This window comes from Myotis myotis, unplaced genomic scaffold (genome assembly GCF_014108235.1).
Source record: "Myotis myotis isolate mMyoMyo1 unplaced genomic scaffold, mMyoMyo1.p scaffold_m19_p_16, whole genome shotgun sequence".
Taxonomy (NCBI): domain Eukaryota; kingdom Metazoa; phylum Chordata; class Mammalia; order Chiroptera; family Vespertilionidae; genus Myotis; species Myotis myotis.
The window spans coordinates 4,585,468-4,606,532 of record NW_023416320.1 but is presented as its reverse complement, the minus strand read 5'-3'; the positions used below and the strand labels follow the sequence as shown (position 1 = coordinate 4,606,532).

At 45.4% G+C, this 21,065-nt stretch overlaps 1 long non-coding RNA gene across 1 annotated transcript in view; it reads right to left on the bottom strand.

Moving 5' to 3' along the window:
* Positions 1 to 3,811: 3,811 nt before the first annotated feature.
* The window catches only part of LOC118670522, a 37,978-nt gene continuing 20,724 nt past the window's right edge, over positions 3,812 to 21,065 (bottom strand). Inside the window, exons 2-3 of the long non-coding RNA XR_004972363.1 lie at positions 12,554 to 12,599; positions 3,812 to 3,896 (exon numbers count right to left, since the gene is read on the bottom strand). This is a non-coding gene — a long non-coding RNA (uncharacterized LOC118670522). The remainder of the gene's footprint in view (positions 3,897 to 12,553; positions 12,600 to 21,065) is intronic.

Below are 21,065 nucleotides of genomic sequence, written 5' to 3'. Positions count from 1 at the left end.
TGGTCTCAGCCAATTTCCAAGAAAAAAAAAGAACCCAAACATCTGGTGATTTTAGAAACTACACTGAAGCCTTGGGGTATCGTGGACGAGGAAGGTCATTTCTCACTTCGCAGGACTCTGCCATCTTGTCAGGTCTTGACGTCCTCCAAAGCCTATTCCCAGTACCTCACCCTCTTTGCCATGCACAGCCCCCTGACAAGTAGACCCAGTTGCCCCCATCCTGCTGCTTGCCTTATTGGGATCCAACATTTCCCTCCCCGAATCATACCCATCATACCACATTTTCACAACTGACAAAGGAGAGAGAAATGGGAGACCATGGGTTTTTCCTAAGAGTAAAGATATAAAAGCACAAATCTGCCAGATGTTAGAGTTTGTTGGAAAAGTAAAGGAAACACACACACACACACACACACACACACACACACACACTCACATCCATTTCTATGCTATTGTATTCATGTGAGAAATGGTGTACCATGCCCCAAAGTGCCAGGACACTGTATGCGGTCACTGAGGCACATGCATTCAACACAGCATCAGGTCTGCTGTCACTCATTAGCATTTAATCGCATTCATGGAAGTCTTTCATTCTATCTGTATGGGTCTGTGTGTAATAATCTTGTGTTATAATAAACCTCAGAGAACTTCTCAGCCAGTGTCTCATAAAGCAGCCCCAGTGAAGAACGCCAACAGATCTGCAAAGCGTGCCGTTCCTTTTTGCACTTTATTTTGTGCTTAACAGAATTTGCCTACTTTGCTGCAACGAAAACATGGAATATTCTTAATAGTGCCGCTGAGGTCACTACCTATTGGGCAATATCCCAAGTTCACCTGGCACAAAGAGGAGGTACTTGTTCATTGCCACGGTGGCAAAGAAAAAAAATAAATCAAGTTTCTCAGAATGTGATGAGCAGTTTGATAAACAGCACCCCATGGGAACTCAGGATGCACCCAATTGTCCTCGCACCCTCACCCAGTTCTGCAAAGAACAGTCTCCTTTGTTTGGCTTGACCACAAAATATAAAAATCAACATTTCCTAATATCAGTGTTCAGGGCTGATAATAGTGATTATGCAACTAATAACATGCAGATTTCACCTCACATGCCTCAACTTATCTCGTAGTTTGGTTAAAATAAGAGATGTTTCAAAAACATTTTGAAAAGTACGCATTAATAAGCTCTGATCACCCCATTAAGAACCAAAAAGTCTCTTAAGCACCCAGTTTAGGAACAAATAAATGCTTTGTGTTTCTCTGCTGCATTCCAAGAATTTCTAGATTAAATCTACTTTGCTGGAGTATCATCAGCGGTTCCAAAAAAAAAGTTATTTGGCTTGAAAAGAACCAATAAAGGAAAGTATTCAGATATCAAAACCCCTGACATGGGTACATGATCCTACAGTTTACAGAGCCCCATAAGGCCCGTTCTCTCCTGTGAGTCTCTCCCAGTTCTCTATGAGGGTCACATGGCCAGGAATTAATACATCTTCATTCAGTCAGCAACAGTAACTCAGAGCCTATTGTGTGCCAGGTTCTTTATTAAAAGCTGTACATACTGGTGACCTGACACCTACAATCCCTCTCCCACAGAGCTCCTAGTCTAGCCATTGCACACACATTACACAAACACAGCCATTACACAAATCAATATATGAATGGAGGCCAGCCCATTATGAAACTTACCCCGCAGCAAAAACAAGCAACAGATAGCAAGCATTGACGCCAAGGCTCAAATCCCTAGTCTCTGTCGTCAAGATTTCTGATCTTACCTACAGGGCCACTGAACCTATCAGTGTCTCAGTTTCCTCATCTGTAAAATGGGATGGTGGTGGTACCTCCCTTATCTGGTCATGGTGAGGATTTAAAAGAGATAACACACACACACACTCAGCACGGAGGAAGCCCTCAAGAAATATTTGTACACGTCTTCTGCCCTCACCTTCCTCCTTTCCTTTCAACACTCATTTTTGGTGAGAAGATGTCCCTGCCTATGCTCTCCCTCACGTATGAGAGTATCTTCTCTCTGAACTACAATAGATCTTGCTACCTACTTCACTTCTACAAGCATTTTAAAACAAGACATTTTATTGTTTCCTTATTTTTAGGGCTATAAAAGCAATATACACTCACTGCAGGAAAATATTTGATAATATTGTTAAGCTTACAAAAAAAAAAGGAAGACAAAACTAAAGCAGTTGCCTTAAACTCAGCAATAACCACTATGGGTATGTGTATTTTATGCATAGACTTCCAGATCTTTCTCCAAGCATATTTTCATTAACATTTTTATAACCCTTTTATAATATGCTTTTCTACTCGATCATAAACATCTTTCTATTGAAATAAATACACTTTTGCATTATTTATATCACTCCATGGCATAGATGGAGGCTATCCCAAAGCCTGGGTGCATTTTCTTAATCAGCCTTGTACACTTGCATATTTGTGTGGTTTACAACCATGTTGTCATGCATATCCATCCTCATCACTGTTTTTGTTTTTTTGCATACACTGAGTATTTCCTTACTACCCCCTCATCCTTTTTTTAATATTTTTTTTATTGATTTCAGAGAGCAAGGGAGAGGGAGAGAGATAGAAACATCAATGATGGGAGAGATTCATTGATTGGCTGCCTCCTGCATGCCCCACACTGGGGATCAAGCCCGAACTTGGGCAGGCGCCCTGACCGGGAATCAAACCGTGACCTTCTGATTCATAGGTCGATGCTCAACCACTGAGCTACACCAGTTGGGCTCATCCCTTTTAACACAAAGCCTTGTCCTGATCATAAGTCCCACTAAATTGGGGTATAACTCTGTCCTGTGCTGCTTAAATTCCTCCTCGATGCCTAGAATGAGTCCTTGAACACTGAAAACGTATGTCCAGCTTACACCATAGTGTCTGTCTATCCCACAGACTTTCTCTGAGGGTCTGGAGATATGCTATTCCATATGGTAGGCACTCGCCCTGCATGTGACTATTCAAAATTTTTAATTAAATAAAAATTTGAATTCAGTTGCCCTTGTCACATTTCAGTCCCCCAGCAGCCACATGTAGCTGGTGCTGCCACCCTGGACAGTGCACATATAAACACTCCCATCATCACCGAGAGTTCTATGGGGTAGCCCTGCTCTGGAGGGATCGTGGCTGTGAATTTGCTTTAGGAGAAAAAAAGATGGCAGTGGTGACTCTTGCTCCCCCATCCCCATCCACTTCTCTTCAAGGCAGGACCCAAGTGACTTTAAAAGAGATCCTTTGTCTTCTCTGTTTGTACCTCTTTTGTGGGACTTCCCTGCCCCCAGAAAAAAGCCCACGGTCTTTGTCACACCTCGCTCATCAGCAGATCTGCTCACTCTCCCTCTCCTCCTCCTCCCCTCCTCCCCTTCTCCTCCTTCTCCTCCTCCCCCTCCTCCCCCTCTGCCTCCTCTTCCTCTTCTTCCTCCACCCACATTGGAAGACTGTCATTTTCCCTCGCAGGCTTCTGTGCTGAAACAAGTCATGACCTCTACCTAGAAGCCTCTGCCTTCCCTGCTATGCTTGGCTAAATTCCACTCATCCTTCAAGACTTAGTTTATGCTTCAGCTCCCTCCGCCAAGCCTTTCCGGACGCTTCCTGGCTGTGTTGGGTTCCCTTCCGTTGTGGCCCACAGCACTCAGCCCATATTTACTTTAAGCTAAAGCAGCTTAAGCAGTAGGCCCCTTACAGGCCTCAGGCAGCAGCTCTAGCACTGTGCGCATATGGCCATACATTTTTGTAAAATTGGCAAAAAAATAAAGTATTTTAACTAGAACCAGATAGAAAACTCTTACCTCCTTCCTTGTCAATGGCATTGCTGAGGCCACAGCATTTGCAGAATAAATTTGGGAAACGTGATTGGGCATGTGTCACTTAATCTGCAAAATAAAGAACATTTATGTCAATTAAATAAGTCAGAAACGAAAGACTCCTCATGTGAAAATACATAAAGATACCACTTTGTCATCTTCATCTATTAAACAATGAAGAAATCGTTTAAATAAAAAATTGAATATGATGTAAGAGCAATATAGAAACATGATAAAATCAAGAGAAAATTTTCAGACCTCAAGAAGTAAATTGCCAGAAGAAAAAAAATATCAGACCATAACGAAGTAGTAATTCACTACAAAAAAAAATGAAAAAAACTGAATAGAGTAATAAATAGGCTCTTGGATCATTTGATTGTTCCAATTAATGAAGGAGAGTGGATCCTACAAACACATTGGGGAAATACTTGAGTTTCTTACTGATTTAACTGGCACTGACGAAGAAAACAAAAACCTCATAATACATCACAAAATAAGACGGGGAGGACAAATTTGCTAATAATGTTATTGGTGGAAAGAGCATGGGAGGCAGAGTAATGGCTCTCCCTCCCCTAAAAGGGGCCTGCGTCCTGGTCCCTGGAACAAGTGAACATGGTGCCTGGTGCGGCCAGGAGGTCTTTGCAGATGTGAGTAAGAGCACAGATGTTGAAATGGGGAGATTTTCCTGGATTTTCGGGGGGGGGGGGGGGCAGGTAATCACATGAGTTCTTAAAAACGGAAGGACACAGAAGAATGAATCAGAGAGAAATTGACTACAGGACATGTGGGGCTTTAGAGATGGAGGGAGGGGCCACCAGCCAAGAAATGCGAGTGGCCTCTAGCAGCTGGAAAAGGCAAGGAAACAGACTCCCTCTGGAGATTCCAGAAGAGAATGCTGCCCTGCGGACACCTTGATTTTACCGCAGCAACATCAGTGTGCTTTTCTCAACATCTGCATTGATGTTCTGCCCTCGGAACTGTAAGATAATATGTCTATGTGATTCTTAAGTTGCCAAGTGCATAACTTGTCACAGCAGCATTAGAAAATTAATTAAACAGAGCCTTTAAGATTAGCCAGTGCACAGGAAGTGTCCTGAAATTGGATTGCTCAGGTATGAAGGGAACGTGCTGAGGATTTTCCAACACTTGATAACAATCCTGAAAATTCACGAGACATTATTAATGGACTTTGAAGTTGAAACTTTTCTAAGCTATCAATGGTTAAAACAAAGGACTCTGTGCCATCATATTAGAGGAAACACTAAATTATCTTTATATTCTCCTTATAGAAAATATCAGAAAACCATTGCCATGTAGAAGCAATGGAAGAATACCTACCCAGAAAATTAAGACCAATATTATAAAGGTGGCCCAGGCATCTAATTAATGAAAATGCAGTTGTCCTCCCTGTGAGATATTTGTGGGATATTTCTGTGTCTCAGGGTGGGTTCCCCAGGTGCAAACCCCAAGTCGGGAAGTGCAAGTAGTTTATTTGGGAAGGGTGTGTGCACCGGGACCAGCGCCGTAGGCACGCAACCTGCGCAGCCACTCAGGGCCTGTGTTCAGAAGGGTCCTGTGCTTGGCTTCATGCTCTGCTGTCACCGTCATGAAATTCATAATAATTTTTAAACAAGGGGCCCTTCCATTTCAATTTGCAATGGCCGCTGCAAATTAGGTAGGTAGGCTTGACCAGGAAGTACCTGCAGGCACGTGAGGAAGTGAGAGAGAAGGGAAGGCAGCTGCTAAAGGTGTGTTATTGGGTCCAGCCGGCTTGACTCTGTGGTTGAGTGTCGACCTATGAACCAGGAGGTCACACTTCTATTCCGGTCAGGGCACATGCCTGGGTTGTGGGCTCAATCCTCAGTGGACAGCATGCAAGAGGCAGCCCATGAATGATTCTCTCTCATCACTAATGTTTCTATCTCTCTCTCCTTCTCCCTTCCTCTCTGAAATCAATAAAAATATATATTTTTAAAAGGTGTGTTATTGGGCAAGTAGATGCTGTAGGCAATTGGGACTCCATCTCTCTGGGCAACTCTGGGAGTCTGTGTGGAAACTACCTTGGAGTTGTCCCTCCCAACAAAGGCTAACGCTCACAGGCTGCGTGCTACTGCATCACACACTTCTGGACCCATCCATTAAGTTATATGCTCATCAGGAGTCATCATTATGCTTTTCTCAAGCCAGTTCATGTCATCCCCCCACCGCCGGGGAAATGGGGATCTATTACTGTCCTCACATCCTGGTTGTAATGATTAATAAGTGAATTCAGGTCACACGCTGAATACACCACCTGGCCGAGCACAAGCCCTCAAAGTTAGCTAGTGTTATGGGCATGTAATTTAATTAAATAATCTGTAATCTTGCGGAATCTGAATATTAAAAAAAAGAAAATTATTGTTTTGATGAAATTGAAGTTGAATTCTTTGGGGAAATTTTGATGAAGGCCAGTTGGTTTTAAGAATCCTTTGTTGAATTAACTGCATCAATATTGGAGGAAAAACATTGTACAAAGTTAGAATTCTAAAATCAAATTGCTTCAAAGTATCCCTAAGCACCTGACCCACTTTAAAGAAACATCCATGATGCATTATAGGTGTGGCTTGTTGTGTGTGTGTGTGTGTGTGTGTGTGTGTGATTTGCAAGAAACATAAAGGTGAATGGATATATAGACTTAAGTTTTGAATCAATCAAAATAAATTAATTATACATGTATTTTTAAATCATTCCCTTCTTCAAAAATTGTTTGGATTAACTGGCTAAAGACAGGGCTTCTAATATAGATGCTCAAGCTTTTGAATGAATGAATGGTGATTTGGGAAGGGCACCATTCCCCATGAATGACGAAATGAATAGCTAAGTAAACTGCCCAGTTCTCTTAATAAACTACCTATTTTACAAGCCACACTATTAATCAAGAATAACAATTTTCACCCTTTTGCTATTTGTCTGATGGCTTGTTAGACCTTATATGTAAATAAGTGTGAGACAGCTTCCTGGGGCTTTCTCTTTCTTCACAAGTTTCTAAAGCTCTTCCTCTCTCTGCCACCGTTTTCCCACTTTCTTCACCTGCTTGGGCGGATGAAAGAATCTTAGTGAAATAAAAAGCTCAATGAGGTGAAAACACACCCCATAAAAACTCCCATTAAGGAGGTTGCTGAAGGGGCTTGCCCTCTCCTCACTTAGTTGGCCATATTTCATTCCTCCCGAGGAAACTGGACACCCTTAATCCCCCAAGAATGCAATGAGCATCAAAGAGCAAGAGGCAGGATCAGGTTGCAATCCTTTCATTCTCCAAGGAGGGCTCAGGCGGAAGGGGTGGGAAGATATTTACTAGTATAACTGCTGTTCTAGAGCCTGAGGAGCACAAAGTTAAATCACTCTGCCCTCACCTGACTTACTCAGCCTCCACCGGACGGACAAAGAGGGATTCTGTGTGAAAGGGGAAATCTGGGCAATAAAAACTAGATATCAAACCAACACAAAGATAGAAGCAGTCATCGTAAGGAAGGATAAATTCAAGTGGTGACTGCACATGAAACAATACTCAACATCATTCATATAAAGAAATGTACATTAAAATAAGGAGATACCAGTTTTCACTTATCATATCAGCCATTTTTTAATTGGATAATACTCCGTGTGGATAAATGTGTGGAAAACAGCTGTTCACAATTGAAGGCACTCTCCTTACAGGGCAATATGGCAATATCTGTTTTTTAAAAAAAACTGCACATACTATTTAATCCAGCAATTCCTAGGCTTATTGAAATTCACTGTACCAATAAACTCAATAAAAAGGAAAAAAATTTAAAAATTGCTGTGCAGATATATTTTCAAAGACATATATATTACTATTTATTTATGCAATGTTTTCGCTTAAAATAATACAAGCCTGACTGAATTACAGACAGCTACGCAGCTGCTAAAAAGAACTAGGCAGATTTCTACGTGCTGATAATAAAAAGCTCTTCGCTGCTTTATTAAGGGAAGCACGGGTACAGAGGCATATGTAGAATATGATTGCTTTTGAAAAGAAAAATGCACATGCATATATTCCTCAAACTTTCTGATGGACACCTGAGGAAAGTCTACTAGCATTTCTCTCTGGAAAAGAGGACAGTAAAATCCCCTCCCCGACTCCTTCGCCCCCGCCTCACTGATAGGGACTGTCTCCTTCAATCCTCTCCAAAGTAAACAGTTAGGGGATGCTTCTTTCTTATTTTGCTTTTTATTGATTTCAGAGAGGAAGGGAGAGGGAGAGAGAGATAGAAACATCAGTGATGAGAGAGAATCATCAACTGGCTGCCTCCTGCAAGCCCCACACTGGGTATCAAGCCTGCAACCCAGGCCTGTGCCCTGACTGGGAATCGAACCGTGACCTCCTGGTTCATAGGTCGACACTCAACCACTGAGCGACACCAGCTGGGTTAGGGGAGACTTGAAGCCGGGTCAGCCATGGAAGTCATTGGCCACCAGTTTGGCCTCCAGCAGGAAGGACAGTGGCCGGAAAGCCCCGAGGGACCAGATCTGAGATGGAGCCCCCCTCCCCCCATCTTCTCCACTCCCAGGGACAAGGGGCCAGTTTGAATGTGTGCCTCACTATTTTCCCAACCAAAGGGTTTCATTTGGCAGTCACTGCCCATACAACACAAACCCTCTTTCCTCAAACATCAGTCCTTTCTTCAAGAAGGAAAATAAGCGAGTCTCCATCGTCACAGCCCACGGCCCAGACAATGGCGAGAGCGTGGCTGCCAGCGCCGGGTGAAGGGGGCCAGTGTGCCGGGAGCCGCCGCCCTCGCGTCTTTATCTGCTGCCCGCACCAGGCTCGTCTCCCTGGGTGTTTTGATGACTCTTCTCCTTCAGCTGCTTTGACCGAATGTGCCGGCTGCCGGCTGATGTGAAACAACCTCCCCTTGTGCCAGGCCGCTCTGTCTTCCCTCCCGGCCGCGGGGAGAGAACGTGTCCTTGTGGCTCCCCCTCAATAGCTCTCTGACTCCAAACCCCCACGGCCTCTGGCGAGAGGAGCCCCAAGACCTGAACAGAGGATGCTGTCTGCTCCTCTTTGCAAAGCCGGCCTCTGGGCCTGCAGAAAGTCGCCCAGGGCCCAGGCCTGGTAGCTGGGGGACAGATTCCTGGGCGAACCGGCAGGTGCCCCAGCCCACGGAGAGTGGCACTGCTCCTGTGTGCGCAGCTCACTCGAGTCCATCTACAAAACGCTTTCAGAACTGCTGGCTCCTTCAGTGAGCCTTTCCAGGGGTCCTACTCTGTGCCAGCGCAGCCCTCACCACTGAGTGTCCCTGTGAGCCCTGAGTAGGCGCCACCATGGCTGTCCTTGTCTCTCCAGCAGGTACCCCAGTTGCCCTGTAGCGGCTGCTGCTGCATAAACACCGGTAGGAACGGCAATCTTACCCAGCCCTGGGGAGAAAATGAAATGGGGGAAACTGACTCGAAGAGGTAGGCGACCTGCACACTACCATGCAGCTAAGACTACAGAGATGGCGCCGGGGGACCAATGCTTCAGACATGCTCAGTGGCCCTGAAAGGCACTTTACCTTCTGCTAAGGAACATAGCCCCAGCATCCGGGATGCAGAGCGCCGTGCCCCCTCTGCCCACGTGTAAGGGAAAAGGGGCAAATAACTAATTCCCTGCCCCCTCCCCTCATACCCCTCCTTTCCAACCCTCATCATCAAAAGCTCCCTTCCAATAAAACATGGACTTTGTCACCAGGCCCACAGGGAGGAAGGTGGCCCTCTGCCCCATAACGTTCTGAACCTCAGCATCGCCAATGCGTTCATCTTGGTCTTGGCTGGACACCGTGAAGTGACCCAGGAAATTCCCAGGCTCCAGTGGCAGGACTGGGGCTCAGACTCGACTCTGGGACCATCAACCAAGGGACCTTCAGCGAGGCGCTTCTCTGTGTCATATTTTTCCTCCAGTAAAATAGAGACGCTGATGATCCCTCACTGGGTGTTGAAGTATTAAATGAAAGTATGAAATAGCTGTGGGAAGACCAAGCAGGTACTCCAGTGACACTGCAGCAGCCGCTGCTGCAATACTGGTAGGAATGGTAGTCTTAGCACAGCCCTGATGAGAAAGCAAAATGTGGACTAAGAGCCATACGGCTCTTCTTACACTCACCCATGTACTCACTGATATTCTATCCTGTGTGGCACTTTCATTTATAATGTCTGATGTGAGTCTGAGAACAGAGCAGATTCTGAGACCTCAGGTCCAAGGTCAAGCCTGAGAGTCTGCATTTGCAATGAGTTCACAAGTGATGCCATGATGTTGACCTGTGGCCTATGCTTTCAGCAGCAAGTCTGGCATTCTAGCCTTCCTGGACCCCTTGCCTCTTCTTCGAGACTCCAACCTGCTCTTATCTATAGTTCTGCCACTCTCTCTCTACCTTCAACACACTTCAATGAAACCATGTTTATTCATCTGAAATGACATAAGTCTGTCTTCCCAGTGGACTGCGAGCTCCTCAAAAGCAAAGACTGTATCATGCATGCTCAGTGCATGTTCGCTGAAGGAATGCATGAATGTTCACTGAGAACATAGCTATAGTCTAGGCATGCAACACTGCATGGACCAGGATGCATGGTGAACCAAATGAACCAACTCCAAGTACTTCTCCTGGGCCCACCATGGTGAACACGAGCTGGGAGCCATGAACATGGCAATAATAGTCTGGCCTCAAAGGGCTTTCCATCTTGGGGTAATGAGACTTAGGACTGGACTTAGGATAAATAAAACTGGGGGAAGGACTGTTCCACGCAGCTTGCATGCTGCTCACTCAGAGAATTTGGAGAAGGGAGACTGAGAGGGAACTGCCTGCTCTTTTGTATATAAAATCAAATGCATGTTTTCACTGGAGCCAACCAGGCACTCCTTGTGTTATAGCCACATTGTGTCTCCCACAATTCATATGTTAAAGTCCTAGCCCTCAAGGACCTCAGCCTGCAACCGTATTTGGAGACAGGGTCTCTTTGGAGGCAATTAAAATGAGGCCAGTAGGGTGGGCCCTAAGTGCAACATGCCTAACATCCTTATAAGAAGAGGAGATTAGGCCCTGGCTGGTGTTGCTCAGTGGATAGCGCATCGGCCTACAGACGGAAGGGTCCCTGCTTCAATTTTGGTCAAAGGCACATGCCCGGATTGTGGGCTCAACCCCCAGTTTGGGTCATGCAGGAGGCAGCCAATCGATGATTCTCTCATCATGGATGTTTCTATCTCTCTCTCCCCTCTACCTTCCTCTCTGAAATCAATAAAAATATTTTTTAAAAAAAGAAGAGGAAGAGATTAGGACACAGATACAGATACACACACACACACACACACACACACACACACACACACTCAGGGAAAACCATATGAGGACACAGGGAGAAGACAGCCATCTATGAGCCAGGGAGAGAAGCCTCAGAAGAGGCCAAACCTGCCAACACCTTGATCTTAGATTCTACATCTGGACTGTGAAGGAGTCAGTATCTGTATCTGTTGTCTCGGCCACCCAGTCTGTGGTCCTTTCCTCCGGCAGCCCCAGCAAAACACATACAGTGTGTCTATTAACTTCCTTGCCACTCAGGGTCTTTACCTTTCCCAGCAGGTGTTTGTTAAGCGCCTCTGGCATGACTGTGCTAGGCACCTCGCCTGCCTGAGTCAGCCCTCTTCACCACCAGGTAGACTAAACAGTCACCTGACTCCCGTTTTGCAGGTAGAAGCCAGTGAGGTTCAGAGATAAAGACCTCCCCTACATCACAAAGAGACAGGAAGGAAGCCGGGTTTGTACGGCCTCCGTCTACCCCAGGACCCTATATGACATTGCCTCTCCAAGTCGGCCCCACAGGTCTGTTAAGAAAATCATTGGGAATAAAACCTTATAATACTAAAAAAAAATTAAAAAGAATAAAAAAGAAAGGAAATCAAAAGACAGTGTATAGATGCCATGGAAAATATTTTTAAACCCAGTGACTAAAACAAGTGTGAATGCTCTTCCTGAACGAAGAGAAAGTGAGAATACACTGGGGCTCCGGCCTCCATGCCCACGTGTCGAACCCTTTCACACTAAACAGCCTACAAGGAGAGCGAATTTTACTCCGGGTCCTAATCTTTCCACTCTACTTGGCTTGGAGAGTGGTTGCTTTCATCAAAATCGAGGGAGAACGTGGTCAATACAATGGGGGATTCATTGGGGAGAAAAAAAGGCAAAAGAAAGCCCTGGGCTCTTCAATGCCAGGAGCTTACAAAGGCCTAGAACCCGTGAGGGAGTGCGAGGCCCGCCTCAGAAGCCGGCCTGCAAATGCGTTTCTGGAACAAAGGGCCAATGTTCCTTTCAGGGCGGAGAGCAGCGCTGGTTTCCGGCATTTTCTTTAAGTCATTCGGGCCATGCCAACAAACAAACATATACTTCTCCCGGGAGAAAGGCCCTCATTCAGCGCGGCTTACAAGAGTTTGATTATTGGGGAGGGGTGCTTCATGGCACGTGCCTCGCCAGCCGGCCCCCAATGTACAGATCTGCTTCAAGGGCTTTATTGATGGCGGCCCCGGACAGATAGGAGCTTGTGGAGAGAACTGACATCCCCTGGATGCTCGCTGACCAGCACCATCCTGACCGACCGCACGCAGTTCCGCCGGGAAGAGCTGAAAAGTTCACTGCATTTGGGGGGAAATTCGCTGCCGGCACATTGAAAAGTGTCACAGTAATAAACTCATGTCTTACCGGCTGGTGATTTCCTTCGCCAGGGTTCTGGAGGATCCGGGGTGACCTAAAATTGAAGGACATGAAAGGAAATGGCGATTAGATCCTGAGCCAGATGTATATTTCGGCTTTTTATGAGCCGGAAAAACGGTAGGATGGGCTCTGAACATACCCAGGTCAGAGTTCAAACTCCAGTGTTGCTGCAGACCAGCTGTCTGGCCTTCGGGAAGCATCTACCCCCCTCTAAGTGTCAGTATCTTTACCTGTAAAGCAAGGATAACAGTACTACCTCCTGGGATCTATGGGAAGATAATGTTGGATTTCACGGAGTGTTCAGACAGTGCCTGGCATAAGGCTAAACCTTGAAATATGTTACTGATTCTTCCTTCCTACCAGGGAGCTGGTTTCAAGTTCACAGTGTGTTTCAAGTAGACCTGAGGTTAACTCTACAGCAGTGTAGTGGGGAAGGGGACGGGTTGTTCTACAGCTAGGAAGAGGTGGTGGATGTTCTACCACCCACACCTCGGCCTCTAAATTCATTCATTTAGCCCTAGCCAGTTTGCCTCAGCGGATAGAGTGTTGCTCTGCAGACTGACGGGTCCCGGGTTCATTTTAGGTCAAGGGCACATGCCTGGGATGTGGGCTCAATCCCCAGGAGGGGGCATGCAGGAGGCAGTGATCAATGATTCTCGTCATTGATGTTTCTATTTCTTTCTCCCTCTCCCTTCCTCTCTGAAACCAATAAAAATATATTTTTAAAAAATAAATTCATTCATTTATATTCAAGCAACATTTTTTGAGCGCCCACTCTGTGCCACCAGCCTCTCAGAGCAGAGAGGGCCACAGAGATGAATGAGAAAGTGACTGGGAGCTCAGACTCAAAAGGAGGTGACCCATGTGTGGAAAATACCTCACAGCAGACAGAAGAAAGCGGAGTTACAATGGAGGAATACACACCATGCCAAGAAAACTCTGACTGACCCCACCTGCAGCCACACGCCCATCTACCATCGTGGTCTGGAAGCTCCGTGAAGATTGAGAGTTTGTTTTCTGCTTTGTATGCTAGCACTTACAAAATGGCTTGGAACATTCTGACTAGGAGACAATGTGGCATGTTGCAATGATGGGATAGGAGGTGCAAGGGGTACTTTGGTGGGGAGACCAGATGCAGAAGGCCATCGGGCACCTTCGGGAACCGCAGAGGTGATGCTCAGACAAGGCCTGGGCAGCAGGAGCAACTCTGGGCTCCCCTCTGCAGAGATGGGAACTGAAGTCAAGAGGGGCCGGTATCCAGGCAGAAAAGGAGCTACAGAGAGCCAGCACCGGAGCCAAGGAGAACCCAGCTTCCAGGAGGAGTTGGCAGAGACCTCTTAGAGCAGAGTCCGGGGTGTGAAGGAGGAGGGCAAGGCTGTCAACTGCTGGTTAAGAAACGCCCGGGGGAGAGGCAGGCCTGGGGGGAGGGCCACGCTCCCCCGGCTCCCCGGCCCTGGTGGAAAATGTTATCTTCACACAGCCACACACTCCCACGGACCCTCCTCCCAGCCCAGCCCTCCCTCAGCTATTCGTGTTGACGCTGTGGTTTTCCTTTCTGACCCTTCTTCTTCAAACTTTGGGAGGAAAGGGGAAGAAAGCCAGGATGTCGCAGAGGGACGGGGTTGGCAGAGGGTGAGGACCTTGACCCTCGGTGGTCTCAGGCGAGGCAACATGAGGCCATCGGAAAGCCAGAGACTGTTCAGCTTCCCACCTCCTGCTGACCACAGCCATTCTGTAATTCCTACGGCTCCCTTTCCGCATCCATCACAGGACGCACACACAGTTCACAGTATTCCCTACACCATGCGATCAAATCATGAATACGAAAAGCCCTCACACCTTGTCTGGGACCTAATAGGTATCCAGTAAACAGCAGCTTTCTTTCCTTTGGGCAAATCTTGTAACTGCTGTGGGTCTTCATTCTTTTTAGAAAAAGTTGGAGAGAATTAAACTAAGCCCTACTTGTCTCACATGGTTTCAATGACGATTCAGATCAAAGCTCCTGGGTGTTATGTAATGTAGGCGTCTCTAATCCCTGAAATGCTTTTTTTCCTGGCTGGTTCCCTTGTAGGAGCTGGGAATAAGCAAAAATGTGTGAATGAATGGATAGAGGAGGGATGAATGGATGGATAGAGGGGTCTGAGCTAATTCCTACAGAATCTTCCAAATTCAAGCCACTTCAACTTCTGAGTGGTCTCCTGAGAAATGGGGGAGGGGTCCCAGAATTCATCACAAGGGTCTGAGGACTCTGAAGAGACTTTCTCCTTATTTTGTAGACCTGCAGCCTTAACATCCTCCATCTAGTCTTGTTTAGAAATGGCTGTGCGGCCTGAGAAACTTGGGTTCAACTTGCCATGGAGACTTTTGTTAATGGAGTTGTATAAACATAGCTCTTTATTAATCTAAATTACTGGCCTTCAGGCTGAGTTTATTTTATTTGCACACACCATCCCCTGTCCCTGGGAACCCCGAAGGACAAGTGTGTTCCAGGGAGAAGAAGCCTTTTGAGAACCACTTAGGAACGACCCCCGGGAGGTGCTACATAAACAAAACATAATGAATTGCTCCCCCTGTCAAAAAGGAACAATTCATAACGTGCCCCTGAATGGAACCAACTGGTCCTCTTGTCAAACACTCTGCACTTTGATGTCCACTTCACTGGTTAGAGAGGAAAAAAGAAGAAGAAAATTACAGTCTTTTTAAATGATTTCTTTTTCTCAAAGTAAAAAGATATGTCTTTTTTTCAGAGTAAAGAAAGAAGATTTATTCTTGGGAGCTGATAATTTATTCTAGTACCCTTCCTGGTGAACTGCTGAGGAGGTGGTTTGGATATCCAAATTAGGCTTCTTGACTAAGAAAAGCTTGGCTAATGCAATTAAAGTATGTTTTACTAGCGTTGGTAAAACAGTAATGTTCCTAAGTGGCCAGTGGGTTCAGTAGAAATAATAACAAGAGGAATTATAACATCTATATCTCTTACTAGTTGCCAATTGAGCATCTAAAGCAGCGGTTCTCAACCTGTGGGTCGCGACCCCTTCGGCGGTCAAACGACCCTTTCACAGGGGTCGGCTAAGACCATCCTGCATATCAGATATTTACATTACGATTCATAACAGTAGCAACATTACAGTTATGAAGTAGCAACGAAAATAATTTTATGGTTGGGTCACAACATGAGGAACTGTATTTAAAGGGTCAGAAGGTTGAAAACCACTGATCTAAAGGTTCTTTCTAGGACTAGATGCAAAGACCTGGTAAACAAAATGGAAAGGTAAGGATGACCTTGAGGTTTCAGTACAGATGGCCAGGCGGATGGACACACCATTCACTGTGGAAATACAGGAGCAGCTGGCAGTTTTCCAGAGAAGATAATGGACACAGTTTGGGACGTGTTGATTTCGCAGTCTTTGTGCACATGTCCAGGAGGGACATCTAGAAGTCAGCAGAATCAGCATATAAAACCCAGCATGGAGTTTGAGAATGAGAGTTGGCAATAATCCGCAGCAGCCTTAGTTTAAGCCATCGCTTTGCTTAACGGAGGAAGAGTTTATGAGTTGAAGACGGGTAGGTGAGGGGGAGGGAGGAGAGGCCCGGAACTGATGGTAGATCTCTGAGGTACAACGGGAAGGGGGAAAGAAGCCCACAAGGAAATGGAAAGGAAGAACCAGGGAGGAGGAAGGAAACAAGTGGGAGAGGAGTAATGTCCAAAACTAGGGGAGTGCCCACTAGCAGGATGATCAGAATTAAACTCAGGATACAAACATGCAAGGAGAGAAATTTCGGCAATCCCAGGAAAGCCTGCTTTTGCAAGGGCCCGTGTGGGAGGATGGAGCACTACATAACTCACTGTGTAATCGGATGGCCATGGACCTAAAGAGAGAAAGATCAACCATAGCAAGATGAGGCTGGAAGGTGGGCAAGGCTAGACCATGCAGAGCTTGTGGGCGTGATGAGGATCTGGACTTCATGCTGAAGGCGGAAAAGAGCCATTAGGAGTTTCAAACATGAAGATGATCCTATATAATAAAGAGCTAATATGCTAATTAGACTGGACGGCAGGACGACCTTCCAGAACGACCAGTGGGCGGGGCTGAGGAGCCGCGAGGCAGCCGGGGCCACAAGAGCTGAGACAGCCAGGGCTGTAAGGGCCGAGCCCCTTGCACGAATTTGGTGCATTGGCCTCTAGTAGGATCATAATGAGCTTGAACAGGCTGCAGGGTGAAGATTCCTAGAAGGTCAAGAGGATACAGGAAAAACAGGAAACTCTTACATAAATGTCAGAGCAAAAGAAGTGGGCCGTGGTCCAGCATGTGAGCACCAGAGTCTGGCCGCCTGCATTTGACTTCCTAGCTCTGTCACTTACAAGTTGTGGGCAAAATCTTTAATTTTTTGGTGCCTCGGTTTGTATATCTGAAAATAGGTTTGCAAGTGCTTCCCGCCTCCAAAGATGTTATTGGGGTTAAAATGTGATCATAGGAACAAAGCGCCCCCCAAACAGTGCCTGGTAAATCGTAAGCACTCAAAACATCTCACACTCTGGCAGCAGAGACATCACAGCGGTCAGAGCTGTGGCAGAGAACAGAGAGACGTGGACGAGTTCCGGGGTCTTCCTTCAGTTAGCAAGTCATAGGACGTGCATGAGCTGAATTCATGAAATGTGTCTTCCTTGTAGGAAAGTGGTAGAAAATAAAGGTTGAAATAGTAGCTTGTAAAAGTATAGTATTTGGTGAGCAGAGTCGTCTTTGAGAAATTGGAGCAAATTCAGATTTTGTATCATGAACGTGGAAGGAGGGGCGCAGATGCATCAACAGGCATCGGCAAGCCTTGCCTTTCTCAGCGTGGATGTGAGAAGCAGATGTAACCTCATCGGCAAGCAGGCACGTTATGTGTGAAGCATTACCGATTGTTATGCTTGGCTTTCCGGAGAGATTTCCCATAACAACTGCTAGAGATGCCAGTGATGAAACAGAAAAGCTTGCAAAGGCCCCCTAATATCTCATTCTTCTCTCTACACTGAGGGCCAAGAATCTGGGCTGTTTTATTAGGGGGATTAAAAACTATATGTGAAGGCAGGAAACACATAGCATAGTCCCTAGCTCATGGAGGCCAATGAATAAACATTGTTTTCTTCCATTACATTGGATGACAATGGCTATTTCTTTTTTGATCTACTAACATTACAAACACTTCCGTACAAATTAGGACATTGAGAGCTTCGTTAGCGACAAATGTTCAAAATACATCACTTCGCTCAAGAAGTCAATAGCTCATCATTTGCTATATTCTTTTTTGTATATATATTTTTAATCTTTATTGTTGAAAGTATTACATATTTCCTTTTTCCCCCCCATTGACCCCTTCTAGCCCACCCCCAGCCCCCACCCCAGGCCTCCACCACCCTATTGTCTATGTCCATGGGTTATGCATACATGCATACAAGTTCATTTTTATGGCAACATTCTTAATGATAAAAATAATTTGGCTGCATATTTCTTAAACTCTTTTTTAAACTATATAGTCCGTTGTACCCTATGATACATGGCAGCATTAAAAACATGCTAAAAAGTCTCTGCCCAAAGCTTTCTCCCAACCATGACCCTGTGACCCATTCTTATGTGGACAGTGCGTTCTTCGGATCAAAGGGAAGGGACAGAAAAGGAGATATGAGAGAGCTCGCTGCACCCTGAGTGATGTGCTTGCTCTCGTGCGCCCCTAAGGTAAAGCACCACACTGTTCGTGCAGGAGGAAGCGTGATCCCATTTAACAGAAAAGGGATCTGTGGCTCCAGGAGATGAGGACTCAAGGGAGCAGAGCTAGTGAATAGCAAGTCAGGGGTCCAAATGCAGGTCTGTCTGATTCCAAATCTACTCCATCTCCACTGGCCTGGTGTTCCTGTGCGACTTCTCAGGGGTAGAGGCGGGCGGGAAACATTTCTTCCTTCGTACTTTTATAAATCTACACTCAGTGAAAGAATATAGGTTTCCTTTTCCTGGCCATAGTAGAATTGAAGACTCTTTGCTTAAGAAATCTTTGCCATCACTTACACAATGGAATTCTACTCGGCCATTAAAAAGAAGGAGAAGGAGAAAGAGAAGGAGAAGGAAAAGGAGGAGAAGGAGAAGGAGAAGGAGAAGGAGAAGGAGAAGGAGAAGGAGAAGGAGGAGAAGGAGGAGAAGGAGGAGAAGGAGGAGAAGGAGGAGAAGGAGGAAGGAGGAAGGAAGAAAGAAGAAAGAAGAAAATCTTGCCTTTTGCAACAGCATGGATGGACCAGGAGAGTATTATGCAAGGGAAATAAGCCAGTCAGAGAAAGACAAGTACCATGTGATTTTACTTATATGTCATATCTAATGAACAAAATAGACTAACAAACAAAATAGAAACAGACTCACAAATACAGAGAACAAATTGACAGCTGTCAGAAGGGAAGGGGGTTTGGGGGACTGAGTGAAAAGGGTGAAGAGATTAGGCAAAGAAATAAAACTCATAGACACAGACAACAGTACGGTGATTATGAGAGGGAGAGGGGGTTGGGAGGAGAGAGAAGAGGGCAAAGGGGCATAAATGGTGATGAAAGGAGATGTAGCTTAGGGTGGTGAACACACAATACAATATACAATGTATTATAGAATTATACACCTGAAACCTATATAATGTTATTAACCAATGTCACCCCCAATGAATTCAGTAAAAAATTTTAGTCTTTGCCACAGTGAAATTGAGAAATTATTTAGAAAGCATCAATGTTCTTCTGGTCATCATGAAATATGTTTGTGAAGGCAACCCCAGGTACACGTGCAACAAATGGTTTTGTTACAAATTTTGTGGAGTGCAAGATGGCCTTGATAAGTAAAAGAAATATAGTAGTCATAAACAGGGTGAGGAATAGTGACAAATTGAGGATATTTGGAAAAGGAAAGTCACAAGGAAATAGAAACTGACTAGCAACACACAACAAAATATAATAGTAATTTGGACTTTAGGGAAACAGCTATTTTTAGTAGCTTGTACAGTGGCTGGCACATGGCAGATATTTAACAATATATTTTTGATGGGATGGATGGATAAAAGAATGGTGAATAAAGAGGTATTAGAATAAATGAATGAATATGAAGGAATGCATTTATAGATACATTTTCATAGATAATATTTCCTTAAATTACAGGTGCTCTAAAGTTAAGAGTGTTATCAAAATTCTATCACTTGTGTGCCCTGTTAAATAAATTAGGTCTAGATTTTTAGGCAGTGGCCATGCAGACAGTGGTAGTGAATGGGTTTCAGAGGGTAAGAACTTGCTGGAGGGGGCTCTTCAAACACACAGGCAGTAGGCCAAATCGCTATCTTAATAGATGACTGATATCCAAACGCCAAGAAGACCAAGCAGAAATCGCATAATGGATGTTGGTTGGCAATCTCTTTGCCGTCAGCCATTCTCCTTCCTAATGGTCTGGCTTCCATCTGCTTTCCCAAAGGAGAGTGTATAACTTCGGCTCAGAAAGTTGATTCGAAGCAGTTCTGTACCCTTAGCCAATTCACAATGAATCTCAAGACTTACCCTGAGAAATCTCAGGAAAAGAAGCTTTGACATCTGCTGGATGAGACAAGAAGACGCATGACCACAGGAGCCATTGGTCTGCATCTTGGGAACAAAGAAAGAAGGGGGCTTCGGGTGAAGCCAGGAAGAAACATGGAAAATAATCAAGTCATTAATGACCGCATCATCTGGGACTGAAGATTTGTCTCTGAACTTTGCAGTTAGTTGTTGGTTGGTTTTCCTGTTGTTCATAAGGTAATGCATCCTAACTGATACAACCATTGCTCATGAAGCAAAATCCCAAAGGGAGAAGTAGGTGGGATAGTGACCCCGAAGGATTCCCTCCATTTCAGCTTGTGTTCACCCTTGTCTTTCAGGACCAGCAGACTTATGACACACTATAGTGCTCAACAACTTAAAGGACCTTCAGGGTCAATGGGCATGACCTTGAGGGGATGAGCAAACTAGAATGACCCTCCCCACCCATGCTCACTAGTTTGTTCTTGGGCACCTTTGGGGAATCTGGCTGGATCCAGCACAGTCCACCCGCTACCACCAGACCTAGGGGTTCAGTGGAGAAGCCAACTGACCTCCCCTCAAGATGCAGATGGAGGGGACCCCCCCTACTCCTCAGCTCTTTCCTAAAAATGACCCTATTGCTAAAACATGCCCTCCCACCGGGTAGCCCGCTCCCTAAGTGCAGCTGCACCAAATGCAATTATGACAGAATGGAGTGAAAATGTGGAATTTAGGAAATGAACAAAGCTCTTAAGTGGTCATCACTTTAAAAAAAATATCCCGGAGCATATCAGGGGCTGGGGGTAGGAGAGGACTGAGCAGCAGCTGTCAGCTGGAAATGTGATCCAGGGGAATGTAATCATGTTGGATTTCCAAAGCCCATTGGGTTTACAACCAGGGACAGAGCTTTCTGAGCCCACATCACCCAAGTTCAGGAATATGTTGTCTTCT